Here is a 15,685-nt window from a genome sequence, read left to right on the forward strand (position 1 = left end):
TCTATCTAATTTCTCTTCATCTTGTTTTGTTGAAGTTTTTATAGTTTATATAAGAGATATTTATTTTAATGCTGTTACTCTTCTTAGAATATTTTATTTTCCTTTTTTTCCTTTCCTCACTAGGCTATTTTCCCTGTTGGAGCCCCTGGGCTTATAGCATCCTGCTTTTCCAACTAGGGTTGTAGCTTATCAAGTAATAATAATAATTATGATAATAATAATGATAACCCTTTTGACCTGAACAACTGCCTATCATGGGAAAGTTCCCTCTAGGCTGGCCAGTCCAAGCTAAGGAAGGACATATACAGGGCAAAACTGCCCCAGATTTGTGGTCTAATTTTTTTTTTTTGTGGACACATATTACATTGATTTATCAACATTCAAACTCATACACACTTTATGTATGAATGTACTATGTATATATATATATATATATATATATATATATATATATATATGTATATACATATACGCTACATTATATATATATATTGTATATATAGTACAATATATATATATATATATATATATATATATATATATACACACTATAGTATATCTATTGCATATGTAGTACAATGTGTGTATATACATATATATATATATATATATATATATATATATATATATATATGTATGTATGTATATATATATATATATAATATTCACAAAAATTTTGTTGGTTTCGCTGATTAGATTTCTTTGAAAAGTAAAATGATGTTTGTTGCCAGTTGCCTTTGAGGATGTCAACTTTAGGAGGTATATTCGTCCTCGAAGACCCTTGGAAGGAGAGGTACTGGTTTTGGCAGTTGGCCAACACCGCGAATTTAGCAACTCCAGCCACTCCTGCCCCTCTCTCCCCCCCCCCCCTTTATTTCCCACTCCCCACAAACCCACTCCGCTCTCTTTTCGACGTATCGTGAACCCTCTTGCACGTGGAAAAAGCTGACGTGGCTGGAGACCTAATTTTAGCTTTGGGTTTAGTGGATTCATCAGCCATTTCGTGTTCAATTTCTAATTTATTACATCATTTTGTTAATTGGATATTATTAGCACCAATTCCAAGTAGAAGATTGTGTGTATGTTCATCATTATTTTATACTGTAGATTTAATTGTTATAGAGAAATCGAAGTTCAAGGTAGAAGAAGGAGAAGACTGAGGAGAAGATGAAGGGACTGTGTAGGGGAGGACTTGAGAGTGATGGGAATTGATGAAGCTGAGGCGCAAGATAGAAATAGATGGAAAAGGCTCATTCGAAACTTCGACCCTATATGTCAATGGGAGGAAGGAAAAGAAGATTTAATTACTATATTATTTCTCAAATGTTCTGGTGAATTCCATAGTTTTCCTCAGAATTTTACAAACAAATTGCGTTAGATTTTCCACCCTATTAACACTGTGTTCAGTCTCCATTCTACCTTACACTACAGGGCCTAGAATTATGGGAACCTATTTATGAGTTTCGAGGATTCACTGGCTAGATACATCAAAGGATAGCCAGTTCCTTGTGATGCGCAGTGCCTATCTAACTAAGGCAAGTAACCCCTGCCGATCCATACTAATTCTAGTATGATCAACCGGCAGGCATCAGGAGTAAAAGCCGAAGAGACAGTTTGCCCATCGGCTTAAACCCAATCCGTCACCCTGCTGCCAGTGACTTCATCGAGATTTAGTTTGAGGCCCTTTGCGTCAATAGGCGTAGGAGGAGATGATGATGAATAATGAGTTTAGAAGTTTTATTTATTAATCTATTTTATTAATTTTGGAGATTATCAGTCATTGCTGGGAAACAAAGCTTTTGCAGACGTAAAAATGAAAGTATAAGAGAGATTACTCGAGTGCCATATGTGGATGAGATCATGATGAGGGGTAGGTGGAGATGGTTTGGGCATGCTCTTCGCACTCCCCAACAGAGAGATTAGTTCACCAAACATTGAATAGGGCTCCACAAGGCACTAGAAGAGTTGGAAGACCCAGGCCTACATGGCTGAGGACTATGAAGCTTGAAGTAAGGGATGATGAACGGAAAAGTATTGAATTGAAAAGCTCTAGATAGAGACAACTGGCAAAATGTAACCGAGGCCCTTAGCGTCAATAGACGTAGGAGGAGATGATGATGATGATGATGAATGATATTTAAGTTGGTAAATATAAGGGGAGATTAAAAATGTGTTTTTAAGGTTTAAAGGCCACTCATTAATAACAGAGGCAAGGGACAGTGACAATACCCTAGCTAGCAGGACAACTCCCTAGAGACTGACCAATATATATACTGTACATATATATGATCCTCTCCCAAGCTAGAACCAAGGAGTGCAAGGCATTGACTGCTGATGACTCAGCAGGTAACCCAATAGGCTTCCCTAAAACCTCCCATCCTTAGCTCGCAAGGATGGTGAAGTTGCAGACACTACAAGAAACTATCGAGCTTGAGAAAGTCTCGAACACAAGTCCGGCGATCGCCAGGCGGGGACTTTTCCAATAGGCTAACACAATCCTTTGGAAATAGGAGGGTTTCACAATATTAGAAATGAAACACAATATCAGGATATCAATACCTTGATGTATTCCGCATTTATTCATATGTGAACATGCATATGTATACATACTTTAATGATATATTTGTTTCTTATTGTAGTTTAGTATTTGTGTAAAGGGGCACGTATTAATATTTTTTTCCTAAATAAAAGTCTGGCTAAACTAAACTTCAAATTGCTTTTACTGTTACGTAACTGTCTAAACTTCTTCACTATAGTTAGCTCGTTAACGGACCTCATTCGTCTTTCGCCCATCATCATCATCATCTCCTCCCACGCCCATTGACGGAAAGGGCCTCGGTTAGATTTTGCCAGTCGTCTCTAGAACTTTAAAATCAATACTTCGCCCATCATACCTATCAGCTAATGTTTTTATGTCGAAGAGGCTGACATAAATCTCTCTTTATACTATAGTGTTTATGAGAACGATTCGTTTTAATGCTGTTACAGTTCTTAAGATATCTTATTTTAATTGTACGTTACTTCTCTTGTAGTTTGTTTAGTTCCTTATTTCCTTTCCTCGTGGGGTATTTTTCCTTTGGTAGAGCCCTTGGGCTTATAGTATTCTGCTTTTCCAACTAGGGTTGTAGGTTAACTAGTAATAATATACTGTATATATATATATATATATATATATATATATATATATATATATATATATATGTGTGTGTGTGTGTGTGTGTGTGTGTATGTATGATTATATATACAGTGTACATATACTCATGTAAGTTATTTTGTAGTAGTTTATCTTGTATGTGTTGAATATTCCTAGCCTCCAACTGCACTTTCTATATCCACAGTAATGTTCCTTGAATTCCATTACTCTCAGACATTACTATCTTTAGAGTGTGAATCAGTCTTATTGTTCATCTGGCATCTTGGCTTTTTTCTCCAGTGTTTTCTTTGGAGTTGACCTGAAGGGATATCAAGTCGGAAGAAGCAAAAGTCGACAGCGCACGTATCAAAGCTGATGAAGGATACGACACTCGGTGTAAACTAATCCTTCTCGGAGGTGGTGGCGTTCTCTTTGAAGACAACCATCCCTGCCTTTTGGGGATTTAGCTAATACGGATAAAGGAGATTTTCCCTATTGCAAACGTTGTTTTTTTTTAATACATTGCAAAGCTGCTACCTTCATGCTTGGTTTTAAGTTTTCTTTACAGTAAGGAATAACAGACTATAAGCTGGAATCTGAACGAGCCTTAGGTAGAAGAAACTCTTTAGCTATGGTAAGCAGCTCTTCTAGGAATAGGACGCTCCAAAATCAAACCATTGTTCTCTAGTCTCGGGTAGTGCCATAGCATCTGTACCATGGTTTTCCCACTGTCTTGGGTTAGAGTTCTCTTGTAGAAGAGACTCTTTAGCTATGGTAAGCAGCTCTTCTAGGAATAGGACGCTCCAAAATCAAACCATTGTTCTCTAGTCTCGGGTAGTGCCATAGCATCTGTACCATGGTTTTCCCACTGTCTTGGGTTAGAGTTCTCTTGTAGAAGAGACTCTTTAGCTATGGTAAGCAGCTCTTCTAGGAATAGGACGCTCCAAAATCAAACCATTGTTCTCTAGTCTCGGGTAGTGCCATAGCATCTGTACCATGGTTTTCCCACTGTCTTGGGTTAGAGTTCTCTTGTAGAAGAGACTCTTTAGCTATGGTAAGCAGCTCTTCTAGGAATAGGACGCTCCAAAATCAAACCATTGTTCTCTAGTCTCGGGTAGTGCCATAGCATCTGTACCATGGTTTTCCCACTGTCTTGGGTTAGAGTTCTCTTGTAGAAGAGACTCTTTAGCTATGGTAAGCAGCTCTTCTAGGAATAGGACGCTCCAAAATCAAACCATTGTTCTCTAGTCTCGGGTAGTGCCATAGCATCTGTACCATGGTTTTCCCACTGTCTTGGGTTAGAGTTCTCTTGTAGAAGAGACTCTTTAGCTATGGTAAGCAGCTCTTCTAGGAATAGGACGCTCCAAAATCAAACCATTGTTCTCTAGTCTCGGGTAGTGCCATAGCATCTGTACCATGGTTTTCCCACTGTCTTGGGTTAGAGTTCTCTTGTAGAAGAGACTCTTTAGCTATGGTAAGCAGCTCTTCTAGGAATAGGACGCTCCAAAATCAAACCATTGTTCTCTAGTCTCGGGTAGTGCCATAGCATCTGTAGCATGGTTTTCCCACTGTCTTGGGTTAGAGTTCTCTTGCTTGAGGGTCCACTCGGGCACACCATTCTATCTAATTTCTCTTCCTCTTGGTTTGTTAAAGTTTTTATAGTTTATGTAGGAAACATTTATTTTAATGTTGCTACTGTTCTTTAAATATTTTATTTTTTCTTGTTTCCTTTCCTCACTGGGCTAATTTCCCTGTTAGATCCCTGGGTTTATAGCATCCTTCATTTCCAAATAGGGTTGTAGCTTAGCAAGTAATAACAACAACAACAACAACAATAATAATAATAATAATAATAATAAAGGGTCAGTTCGCTTGTCACTGTAATTCCCCATCTTATATCCTGACTCAAGCCTTAATGGCATAAAAGTCTTTTCATAAGGTTGTAAAAATAAAGAGATACAATTAGGAGAAGGACGTTTCTTTTATATCCCATCAGAAGATATTTTAAGGGATGGGAAACAAAAGGACGTTTTTAAGGACGTGTGCTTCCATATAGTCTTGAAACATCATCATCATCATTATCTCCTTCTACGCCTATTGGTTCAAAGGGCCTCGGGTAAATAACTAGAGCTTGCATTGTGTGCAAGACTGCGCAAGGCATTATCAGTAGATGCCGTTTTCCCTGTTGGAGCCCCGGGGCTTATAGCATCCTGCTTTTCCAACTGTAGTCCATTTCTTTTAGCGAGGCAGATTTGCACCGATCGCAGCCGTGCCCTTTTAGCTCTGAAAAGTTTCCTAATCGCTGATTGGTTAGAATTATCTTGTCCAACCAATCAGCGATCAGGAAACTTTTCCGAGCTAAATGGGCACCGCTGCGAGTCGGTGCAAATCTGCCTCGCTAAAAAAAATTGACTGTAGGGTTACAGCTTACCAAGTTATAATAATAATAATAATAATAATAATAATAATAATAATAATAATAATAATAATAATAATAATAATTATAAAAATGCCATCGTGTGAGCCTCAATGAGTCGTGAATGTCAACATTTTCTTTTCTTTCGCTATGCAAACTTTCCGCCAAAAAAATAAGACCACACACTGCTGCAGTATTTTAGAACTTTTATTCCAGTTGTGACCAAGTTGTGGAATGATCTTCCTAATCGGGTAGTTGAATCAGTAGAACTTCAAAAGTTCAAAGTTGCAGCAAATGTTTTTACGTTGAACAGGCTGACATGAAATATCGGTTTTAATGTTAATGCTTTTAAAATATTTTATTTTAATTTTTCATTATTTCTCATAACGTTTATTTATTTCCTTATTTCCTTTCCTCGATGGGTTATTTTTCCCTGTTGGAGCCCTTGGGCTTATAGCATCTTGCTTTTGCAACTAGGGTTGTACCTTAGCTAGTAATAATAATAATAATACAACAACTCTGAAAAGGAAGTGAGTTACGTTAGAGAAGTCTTTATTATTTTTGACTGGAATTCAATCCCATAATTTCTTCAATAAATTCTAAATTCCTGATCATTGCAGTATTTGTAGTTATAAGTATTTTCACCATCAGTACGTTCACTGGACAAGCAGACAAAAATCTGGAATAAACCCATTGAGTAGATTACTTCGCTCTTGCATTCTGCGTGAGGTTGCGCCAGGACAAGTCATTGTCACTAAATACCATTTTGTCAACCTCAATAGGTCGCAAATGTCAACGATTTTTTTTTTTCCGCACGCTATGCAAACTTTGCACTCAAGAAATAAGATCACACAACTTATGATAATGCTGCAATCTTGTCATGAACCACAAAGAAAGATTTAGGCTGAAATTCTTTGGCAGCTAAAGCAGTCATGAACCACAAAGAAAGATCTTGGCTGAAATTCTGTGGCAGCTAAAGCAGTCATGAACCACAAAGAAAGATCTTGGCTGAAATTCTGTGGCAGCTAAAGCAGTCATGAACCACAAAGAAAGATCTTGGCTGAAATTCTGTGGCAGCTAAAGCAGTCATGAACCACAAAGAAAGATTTTGGCTGAAATTCTTTGGCAGCTAAAGCAGTCATGAACCACAAAGAAAGATCTTGGCTGAAATTCTGTGGCAGCTAAAGCAGTCATGAACCACAAAGAAAGATCTTGGCTGAAATTCTGTGGCAGCTAAAGCAGTCATGAACCACAAAGAAAGATCTTGGCTGAAATTCTGTGGCAGCTAAAGCAGTCATGAACCACAAAGAAAGATCTTGGCTGAAATTCTGTGGCAGCTAAGGCAGAAAGAAGGTAAAAGGCAAATCCTTGTTATGCGCTTTGCATATCAGATTTTCAACGCCCCCTCCCCCCCCCCCCCCTTTGAAAATATTCCATATTGCGATATCCTCCGATGTAATACGGAAAGGATTATGCTAATTTTATTCTGCCAGTCTGAAGGCCACTTATGATAATACTGATTCTACAGCGGAATCTATTTGATAATTATTTATATATATGTATATATATATATATATATATATATATATATATATATATATATATATATATATATATATATATATATATATGAGCACAGAAACACATTTGCAGTTGAATAGAGGGAATTAATTTGCAGATATTACCTGTTTTCTGTTTTGTAGAGATTCTTTATCCATTTTCCTATCTTTCCCTTAATATTATACTTTCTCATTTTTTTTCTCTAATATATTATGGTCTACCTTGTCAAGGGCTTTTGCAAAATCTAAGATATACCACACCTGTGTCTTTTTGATCTATCATATTTGCATATACTGTATGTTTTCATAGTGTGCTATCAGTTGAATTTGTGTACTTTTTCCAGGCACAAAACCGTGTTGACCTATATTAAATGAATTATTTTTAACCAAGTGATTCATAATTTTCTTTTTTTGTCACCCTTTCATACACTTTCATATGTGATGTTAGACTAACAGGTCTATAATTGCTTGCCTCTAGTCTTGATCCACTTTTGAAAATAGGGGTTATATATGCTAATTTATGTTTAACATATATCTCGATCATATCCTCACTTTGTCTTAGCAGTATTGCAAGCGGCTTCGCGATAGTGTGTGCAGTTTTTTTTTTTTTTTAACAAAATCGCTGGAACTCCATCTGGCCCGGCCGCTGATCCATTTTTAATTTCGCTTATAGCCTTGACAATATCTGCTTCATCAATATCTATATCCGTTTGATATTCAATATTTTCTTCTCTCATTTCTGTTTCATTATTCTCATTCGCAATTCTTGGCGTGAATTCACTCTTATATTTTTCTGCTAATATGTTGCAGAGAGAGAGAGAGAGAGAGAGAGAGAGAGAGAGAGAGAGAGAGAGAGAGAGAGAGAGAGAGATTGCTGTAGGCAATATCGCTGATCTTATGAGGTTTTCCACAACGGCAGTTAATAATGTGGCTCGCCGGAATTGATTGGCTGGAATCGTGACAATTCCGTCTCCTGAAGTGGCAAATTAAACTTTTATTTTGGAAGTTGTTGGTTTTGGGCAAATTCCTTTTTTTTTATTATTTACTGAACACGATAGTTTTTTATCCTTCTAAACTTGAGTATTGTTTATGGAGTGATGTTCAGTTTATTTTTTTCATTATCAAATAGAAAGGGACTTGAGCAATATTGTTGTTTTAGACGAAGTTTTTTTTTATGTTTTGTACGATTCAAATATTTTATCTTAGACACACACATACACACGTATATATATACATATATATATATATATATATATATATATATATATATATATATATATATATATATTTGTTCCAACACGAATACTTACCTCGAACTACTTTCTTAGGAGTTACCTGTAACCTCTCTACCGACCAGAGTTTTGTGTAGTGTACCCCCCACCCCGTTTCCTATGGAGGCCTACCCCCGGCATTAAAGAATGTGCCCCGAGGGTAGGCTTATCGTAGGTCGATGTCCACCCGGGTCAACAGCTTCAGTAAGTTCTCTGGTCGCGACGTGTCAACACGTCACCCTCGTTCTCTATCGATCCTTTGTGTGCGTTCTGAGTGTCCCACGTGTTCCCCACGTGGTAACTTGTGTTTCCTGTGTACTTTTCCCGGGTGTTCCTGTGTGTTCACCCTCCACCCGTGTGCTTACCCAGTGTATTCCTTGATTCCCTTCGTGCTTGTGTCTTGCGTGTGTGCATTATGGAGCAAATCCGCCGTTCTCCGGGGCCTAGGGCCGGTAAATCGTGTGGAGCGTTCCTCTTCAAGCCTGAAGTGGACCCTCAATCCCTTTGCTCCTCCTGTAGGGGAAGGGTTTGTTCGTCAGCAGATACGTGCCCCGAGTGTGTAGGCGGGAGTGATATCCAGTGGGTACGTTACGGTACTAAAAAGAGAAAATCGGCGAAACGTTCCCCCAGAAAAGCTAGCGTTACTTCGCCGCTACCATCACCCGGTGAGCGGTCCGACGGGACCTCTGTTTCGCCGTCCCCTACACAGAGTAGGGGCCGAGGTAAGTCTGTCGTGGAGAAGGAACAAAGCGGCCTTCCCAAGAGTCTAGTGAAAGTGCAGTGCCGGTTGCGGGCCCTTCTAGGGCTAGTGAAGAACCCAGTAGTGCGTCCGGAGAGTCGGCCCTTGTGCTCGGGGGGCACGTGTCCTCCGATGACTCCTTGTGGGGTAGTAACGCGGTGTCTGTGTCTTCGCCGCCCTCGTGGGCCTGTGCTTCAGGGTCTTCGGTAGGCAGAGACAACCAGAATAAGTTACGGTCTTCGGGTAATGATGCCTTCGGTTGGAAGCTTCCGAAGACACCAGGTAGGTCCCCGTTACGAATGGAAGAGGGCCTGGACCCCTGGGTCCCTAGCATGGAGCGCCTTGAATCGTTCCCGGCCCCCTTCACGGAAGTCCCCGAAGATTTCCTTCAGCCGTCGACCTCGGGCATTCAACGCGTGAAGAAGTCCCCCGCAGTCCCCGCTACCGCCCGACATACGATAAGTACAGTGTTGTCGGGTTCGTCGGAAGATTATTTCTCATCGGGGGAAGAAGTCAGGAGAAAACACCATCGTCGGAGAGAGCGGTCCAGGAGCAGGCGTTCCCGTTCTAGGTCGCGCTTCAGGTACAGTAGGAAGCGCTCCCGCTCCCCAGGGCGTAAGTACAAGAGGAGTAGGTCTCCTGATGGCGACTGGGTCTTCGTACCCCGGGACTCAAGGGTGCCTTGTTCCCCTGACCGCCGGTCCAGAGAGTTCTCGCCAAGGATGCCGTCCTCCAAACACGACCTTGACCCTCGCAACCAAGCTCGCAGGAAGGACTCTACAGGAAGGCATAAGTCCTCGAAGCCTCCGGTTCACCCCGCCCAGCGGGGGGAAACGCGCTTCTTTTCGAGCGGCCTGGCCGAACCAGCCCAGCTGGTGCGGCCTTCGGGACGGAAGGAACGGTTCCCGCTGTCGGGTCTGCCCACGGGAACTGCGTCCTCGGCACCCAGAGCCCTTGAGCGGACAAGAGTCCCCGCTGAATCGGCGATGCCTGCGTTAACCCAGGCCCCGGGTGCGGACGTCCCCGCCGATGAAGTCCAGTACCTCGGTAGGACGGCACCCCTGGCTCCAAGAGCTAGACGTACGGTCGGTGTGCCCGGTAACCCAGCTCCCCGGTCCCAAGCCGAGACCTCGGCTGATGGGAGGGAGGGTTCCCCAACGGAGGACTCAGCCTATAGGAGGGTGGTTGGCCTTATCAGGAGGCACCACAAGATTGAGGAACCTACAGCTACGGACGAAGACTACTGGAGGTCAAGCCTGTTACGGATTATGCAGACCCCTACCCAACCCAAGACGTCTCTAGCGCTGCCTCTAGCCCGAGATCTGGTCCTAGGGCAGGAGTATGTGGACAAGGTGGTGGCTAGTAATGCCGAGGCCCCCAAAACCCAGAGTTCCTCAAAATTGCTCCAGGGCCTCAAGACACAGAGCAAAGTATATGTGCCAGAGGGGCGTCGCCCAGGCCCCTGTAAAGTGGAATCATCCATTGACATCCTGAGTCAGGGCGTCTCAGAGGATAGAGCCTCTTCGGCCCCAGTTTGTTTCTTGCCATCGGAGGCCTCCATGATGGAAGAAATGTCAAGGGATCTAGTGAACGTCTCCTCTTGGCTGGACTGGTGGGCTTCCACCTTAATAGGAGTACAAGCCTCGTTCGACCCCGCGGACCCTGACCAGCAGAGCCTCCTGAGGGAACTTATTACCTCCGGGGGTAAAACCCTAAAGTTTTTATCATACCAGTCGCTCACCTTGTCAGCTAACTGGGTACTCCGTAAGAGAGACACCGTACTGGCTAAGGTGTCCCGGAAGGTGCCAGACAGGGAAGCGCGGGCCATGAGGAGCTTACCCTTGTGAGGGGAGTCCTTGTTTCCCCTGAAAGAACTAGAGACCATCATGGAGAAGGTCTCGAAGAAGAAGGAGTCTAACAATCCCAGGCCTACGCCTTCTAGGAGACCGCCCTACAAGAGGTCCATCTTGGATAGTGCCGCGACGTCCCAAGCCTCTCCCAGCACGACGAGGAGAGAGGCTCCCTCTTCCTCCTGGTCCTCAACGCCTCAGCCCCCCCGTAGGGGAGCTCCAGCTTCCTCAAGCTCCTTCAGATCAGGTTACTCTGCCTCTAGGAGAGGCCGTTCAGGCCGCTCCTCCAGAAGGAGATAGAGTGGGAGGCCCCCTATCCCCGCCCAAGCCTCGGGTTGGGGGATGCCTCAGACTACATTGGCAAGCATGGAAGGCTCACGGAGCGGAGCCTTGGACAGTGTCCGTACTAAAGGAGGGCTACAGACTACCGTTCTTAGCAGAACCACCCCCTCTTATCCCGGCCAGCCGGGCGGAATGGCTAGCTCCCAAAGACCCGTTGAAGAAGACCGCCCTTCAAGAGGAGGTGTCCTCCATGTTAGAGAAGGGCGCCATGGAAGAAGTTCTTCTCCCAGGCCCGGGTTTCTACAGTCGTCTGTTCCTAGTAGAAAAAGCGACGGGGGGGGGGGGGGGGGGGGGTGGAGACCGGTTATAGATCTGTCGGCTCTCAACAAGTTCATCAAGAAGACGGACTTCAAAATGGACACTCCGAAGTCAGTCCTGCTGTCCTTGAGGGAGAAAGATTACTTGATGACCATAGACCTCAAGGACGCCCACTTCCAAATTCCGGTCCACCCCTCAAGTCGAAAGTTTCTCCGGGTGAAATGGGGTTCCCAGATCCTGCAATTCAAGACCCTTTGCTTCGGATTGTCAACAGCGCCCCAGGTGTTCACGAGAGTCTTCACGACTGTCTCAGTGTGGGCTCACGAACGAGGCATTCGCCTCATCCGATACCTGGACGACTGGTTGCTTCTTTCCTCCTCGAAGGACCTCTTGGAGGAACAAGGGATGAAACTCCTCCAGTTTTGCAAAGGTCTGGGCATCGTAATCAACCCGGAAAAATCAAACCTATCCCCATCCACCAGAATGAACTACTTGGGAATGACGTTAGATACCATTCTGGGAAAAGCCTTCCCTTCGGAGGACAGAATAAACAACCTCATGAATATCATTCGGCCGTTCCTGTCGGGGCGCCCCAGGAGAGCGAAAGACTGGCAGAAACTGATAGGTTACCTGGTCTCATTGGAGAAACTAGTTCCCCAAGGGAGGGTAAGGCTCAGAGCCATACAATGGAACCTGAAGAACCTCTGGTGCCAACTGGACTCACAACAAGTCCTAATCCCAGTTCTACCAAACACGAGACCCTCCCTGGAATGGTGGCATTGCCGGTCGAACTCACTCAAGGGGATGCCCTTCGCGAGCGACCCCCCCGAGTTACTACTGTTCACAGACGCCTCCAACCAAGGGTGGGGAGCCCATCTCCTCGACGAAACAGCACGAGGGACCTGGGTGGACGGGGAAAAGGAACTCCACATCAATGTCCTGGAGTTGAAGGCAGTCCAGAAGGCTTGCCTACACTTCGCAGATCTTCTAAAGGGAAACACCGTGGCGTTGATGTGCAACAACGCCACGGTAGTAGCATACATAAAGAAGCAAGGAGGCTTGAAGTCGAAGGAATTGTGTGATCTCACCATAAAAATTCTAGATTGGGCAGAAGAGAACCAAGTGATGTTGTTAGCGAGGTTCATTCCCGGGAAGAAAAACGTGCTGGCAGACGGTCTCAGCAGAGTGGGCCAGATAGTAGGGACAGAATGGTCCCTTCTTCCAGAAGTAGCCAAGCTCATCATCCAACGTTGGGGTTCCCCGGTGATGGACCTCTTTGCAACAAAACTCAACGCCCAACTCCCCGTATATTGTTCTCCTGTACCAGACCCAAAAGCAGCCTTAGAAGACGCCTTTCAGCACAAGTGGGACAATCTAGACGTGTATGCTTTTCCCCCTTTCACGTTGATAAGGCAAGTGCTCAACAGAGTAAGGACAGCCCGAAACCTAAAGATGACTTTGGTAGCGCCCTGGTGGCCGGAGAGAGAGTGGTTCGCGGACCTAAAAGACCTGGCGAGTCAACCACCGTGGCCTCTGCCCGACAGGTCAGACCTTCTGCATCAACCTCATTTTCTCAGGCTCCACGACAACCCACTCTCCCTACGTCTTCACGCCTGGAGACTATCGAGCGGCTCCTGAAGAAAGAAGGATATTCTTCATCCACTGCTAAGAGAATGTCGCTATACCTGAGAAAGTCGTCAGCCGCGGTCTACCAGGCTAAGTGGGCCTCCTTCACGAAGTGGTGCTCTGAGAAGCACATTAAGCCTCTTAAGGCCTCTGTCCCAGACATAGCAGATTTTCTGGTGTTTCTTAGAGACAAGATGGGAATGTCAATCCCAGCCATAAAAGGAGTTCGGGCCGCCTTAGGCCAAGTCTTCCTCCTGAAGGGCATCGACCTGGGGGCCTCGAGGCACATAGCGATGCTTGTCAAGAGTTTCGAGCAGTCCCCACAGGCGAGTAGGGTGCCCCAGTGGGACTTAGCCAAGGTCCTGAATATGTTGTGTGGCCCCCCCTTTGAACCCTTGAAAGATATCGTGGACAGAGATCTCACTCTCAAGGCCGTCTTCTTGCTGGCCTTGGCGTCCGCTAAGAGAGTGGGTGAGATCCATGGGCTGTCATATGACGTTTCTCATTCGAAGGGGTGGAAAGAAGTATCCTTCAAGTTCGTCCCTTCTTTTGTGGCTAAGACTCAGAACCCAGCAGTCTGGGATCCGAGGTTCGAAGGTTTTTCAATACCTGCCATCCCTAGGACGAGTAATTAAGAGGATTTGAAATTATGCCCTGTACGGACCATTAGAAAATACCTTGAAAGAACGGCTCATCTTCGCCCAGGCATCAAGAGCCTCTTCATATCCACGGGTATTACTAAGAAGCAAGTGTCCAAGAACACCATTTCCTTCTGGTTGAGACAAGTTATTGCCAGAGCCTACAAGGAAGAAGGCATAGCAGTGCCAGGCACCCCCAGACCTCATGACATCAGAGGCTTGAGCACGTCCTTAGCCTTTGAGAAAAACATGGCAGTAGGTCAGATCCTGCGAGCAGGTACTTGGTCGAACCAGTCAACCTTTACTGCCCATTACCTCAAGGACTACTCGAGGAAGTCCTTAGACGGGTTCTCCATTGGAACAGTCATCTCCGCCCTCCAAGCGGTGTAACGGTAAAAGCCCCAGGCTCAATCACGGCTAGCAACCGGGAGACACAGGTGCGTTTTCCTTCCATCCTACCCAGTTGCTTCCTAGCCTCATCGGGGAGTACCAACTTATACCATTGGATAACACATTCTTCACGGCTACGCTACTGGAGGCAACATCAGAAGAAGTTTTTTCAAAGGGTGAGTACTTAGACACTAACGTGAACTCTTTGTGTAGTTACCCTCTCATCCGTTTTCTAGTAGGTACCGTTATTCCTGGGCCTCTTGGCCTCCGCTTACTGGGTCAGGGGGTCAGAATAGCACTCCCGCCTCCTAAAGTGTAAGTCTCCTAAGAAAGTAGTTCGAGGTAAGTATTCGTGTTGGAACAAATCAAAAATTTTAAGTAATTTTTATTTTTCCTAACATACTTACCGAGAACTACTTTCGGGTAATGGCCCTCCCTTCCTTCCCCGAGTGCCTCTCTTCCCTTGCAAGCATTGTGCTAATCCTATAGAACTTACTGAAGCTGTTGACCCGGGCGGACATCGACCTACGATAAGCCTACCCTCGGGGCACATTCTTTAATGCCGGGGGTAGGCCTCCATAGGAAACGGGGTGGGGGGTACACTACACAAAACTCTGGTCGGTAGAGAGAAGGTTACAGGTCACTTCTAAGAAAGTAGTTCGAGGTAAGTATGTTAGGAAAAATGAAAATTACTTAAAATTTTTTATATATGTATTGTTTCTGTTTATGAAATATTTTATTTTCATTGTTTATTCTTCTCGTGTAGTTTATTTATTTCCTTGTTTCCCTGCCTCACTGGGCTATTTTTCCTTGTTGGGGCCATTGGGCTTATAGCATCTTGCTTTTACAACTAGGGTTATAGCTTAACTTTTAATAATAGTAATGATATATATATATATATATATATATATATAGAGAGAGAGAGAGAGAGAGAGAGAGAGAGAGAGAGAGAGAGAGAGAGAGAGAGAGAGAGAGAGAGAGAGAGAGAGAGAGAAATATGCATGCATCATTTTTTTGTCTAATTTACAATTTCTAGGCATACGAGTAGAATTTCTGTTATTTTTGAAAGAAAATAAACTGATTTCGTACATGCATAACTATGCTAATTGTGTCGTTACATCTGTGGAATAAAACGTATTATTATTATTATTATTATTATTATTATTATTACTACCTAAGCTGTAACCCTTGTATGAAAAGTTGGATGCTATAAGCCCAAGGGCTCTAACAAGGAAAAATAGCCCAGTGAGGGAAGGAAATAAGGCTATAAATAAACTACAAGAGAAGTGTGGATAATTAAAGTAAAATATTTTAAGCTTAAGAACAGTAACAACATTAAAATATATCTTTTATATATAAGTATAAAACTTAAAAAAAGAAAAGATAAATAATATAGAATATTGTGCCCCAGTGTACCCTCAAGCAAAAGAACTCTAACCCAAGACATTGGAATCCCATGTTAC

At 43.6% G+C, this 15,685-nt stretch overlaps 1 protein-coding gene across 4 annotated transcripts in view; it reads left to right on the forward strand.

Annotated features, from left to right (window-relative positions):
- Cdep (Chondrocyte-derived ezrin-like domain containing protein) overlaps positions 1 to 15,685 on the forward strand; it is a 262,650-nt gene that overhangs the window by 62,372 nt on the left and 184,593 nt on the right. The window lies entirely within an intron of this gene.

The sequence above is a fragment of the Palaemon carinicauda genome, chromosome 3 (assembly GCF_036898095.1).
Source record: "Palaemon carinicauda isolate YSFRI2023 chromosome 3, ASM3689809v2, whole genome shotgun sequence".
NCBI lineage: Eukaryota > Metazoa > Arthropoda > Malacostraca > Decapoda > Palaemonidae > Palaemon > Palaemon carinicauda.